The 2500-nt window shown below is 38.8% G+C and overlaps 1 protein-coding gene across 1 annotated transcript in view; it reads right to left on the bottom strand.

Annotated features, from left to right (window-relative positions):
• Positions 1-2500, bottom strand: part of LOC143027590 (uncharacterized) — a 178147-nt gene that overhangs the window by 59756 nt on the left and 115891 nt on the right. The window lies entirely within an intron of this gene.

Raw genomic sequence — 2500 nt, 5'->3', positions numbered from 1 at the left:
TTTACCAAACACCTCCAACATTTACCTTCGAGTACATTGTTCAACGACTTTATTACGTTAAAACATTGTCTTAAAAGGGATTAACTCCCTGTATTAACCCTGTTAGTCCCGTTGATCGTTTAGTCATATTATGTCCCCTGGTCAAAAACTGTCTCTTATTGCATCGCTTTGCTTCTGACCCGGGCAATGGGGCGGGGATCAGAGATGGCCCTTCAGCCACAAGGAGATAAGATGAATGGGGCAAGAAATGCGAGTTGGATGGGCGTGGGATGGGTGTAGGCTGCCTGGCCGACTCCTCTGCGAATGAATAGGGGCCTTTTGGTATATTGATGAATGTTTGTGTGTCTATGTGTGTACGTATGTGTGTATGTATGTATGTATGTATGTATGTATGTATGTATGTATGTATGTATGTATGTATGTATGTATGCAGAAGACCACAAAGGAAAGTAACAGATTACAGACCGAGCACTTTCATCTATTCAGACATCTTTAAGATCCATAGACAGAAAAAACGAGGTTATACATATATGTGTGTGTGTGTGTGTGTCTGTGAATGTATGTATGTATGCATTATGTATGTATATACGTATGTATGTATGTATATATGTATGTATGTATATATTTATGTATGTATGTATGTATGTATGTATGTATGTATGTATGTATGTATGTATGTATGTATGTATGTATGCATGTATGGATGTATGTATGTGTGTATGTGTGTTGTAACAAGGCAATTTTACCCATCTTCATCGTTAATGAGTAAACACAATGGGATACTTTAGAGCTTTAATGAATTATGCCACACAATTTCGGCCATTCGAGAAGAAGCCCCTAGACTGATTATGTAGTTTAAGGCATTATTACACCGAGATATTTTACCTCCGACTGTTGGAGAAGATTTGCAGCCTGCAACTTTTGGGAAGGAATATATGTTGGGGGAAAATAATTTCCCTCCAGTACAGTATATTAAATGACATTCTATGTGAATTTTTGAAAAAACAACATAATTTGTCATCGTGATTTTATCGCAGAAAAAAAAAAGCTGAAGGTGGGCCGTACTGCCGATTAACTGGAGGTTGGAGGGAAAATAGGTCTGTGTGATAACACCTTTAGAGACAGTGGTTAATTAGTTAAGACTATCAAATAGCCCATGATCAAAGCCAGGCGGTTTTATTCAGGTTAAGGAAAACCCCAAAGCCGGGAGGTTAATCCCATTTTAATCTCTATATTCCCTAAATCTCACCACATGTTGTCTCTCATGAATCCTGGGGGTTTGCTGACTACGCCAACATCAGAAACTCGGCTTGTTGCAATCATAAGTTTTGCCACTATTTCCAAAAGATTTCGTCCAAGCTACACAACATTTGCTGCTTCTGAGCGAAACTTTTCCAAAGGGTTCCTTTCCTTCGTCTGCCCTGGCTTGTTGCTAAAATAAGTCTTGTCTTTATTTTCAAAATGTTTCGCTCAGGTCATGCAACAGTAGCCTCTCTTGGACGAAGGTTTCTGGAAACTGCGACAACACATAATAGCGTCTCTGTACATGCTTATGCAAATTGGCACTCATCTTCATAATGAGGCTCTCTTGCCGGCGGCACAATGCCACTCCAAGTCTGTGGCGCCAATATCCAGTGTCAACATCCACGCCAGAGTGGGTGCCAATTTATGAGCTCCATTATGAGCAGTGCCAGGATTACCATTACCATTATCGTTAATAGGATCATCGTGATCAACACCATTAAACTAAGGCACTAAATAAAGAAATAAATAAAATAGATAATAATATTAATACCATAGCTCAAAGTATCTTGAATGACAAACAGAGATTTTCTCTTTCAACTAATGTTGACAAATAGTTGATCTAAAATTCAAAATTCCCGGCAAATGTAAAAATACACAATACTTCCTGCCTTTTCCTTGGTGCTGATCAGTCTCGCTCACTTAGAGCGCTACGCTTGATCATCTAATTTTCTTTTGCAACCCTGTCCAAATCTCTTATCTTTTTCGTAACCTTAATTGAGTCTTCCTCAATGCTGGATCGAAGGTTAAGTTTTGTTTAATGTAAGACGATTTTATTATTCATTATTATTCATTATTTATTCTATTTTTATTAATTGATTACGAGGCCCTCTTTGAAACAGGTAGGGGAGGTTTTCAAGCTGAATAAATTCACCTGGTGGCAGCTAGAATTATTTTTTCAAATAAAATACTGGAAAGGATTTCATTCTTTCCTGTAACGCCAGACTATTCATTTCTGGGGCGGTGATGTTAGTGACAGAGAGGAAGAGAAATAGATAGAGAAAGGGTGGGGCAGTGACGTAATTTCATTAGTAATGAAAAACGGGTGTGGGGGTGGGGGGTGGGGGTGGAGCGTGCGTCCCCCTACTGAGTAAGTTTAGTAGCTCTGCTTTCCTAATTATCTTCTGTCATTCCTGCTACGTACGCCTAAACTCTTTATCTTTTCGCTTCATTAAGCAGTAATTAACGTTATGTAACG

This window comes from Oratosquilla oratoria, chromosome 8, assembly GCF_046742065.1.
Source record: "Oratosquilla oratoria isolate Oo_2021 chromosome 8, ASM4674206v1, whole genome shotgun sequence".
Lineage (NCBI taxonomy): Eukaryota > Metazoa > Arthropoda > Malacostraca > Stomatopoda > Squillidae > Oratosquilla > Oratosquilla oratoria.
Note: the sequence above shows the minus strand (reverse complement) of the source record. Positions and strands in the feature narration are given on the sequence as shown.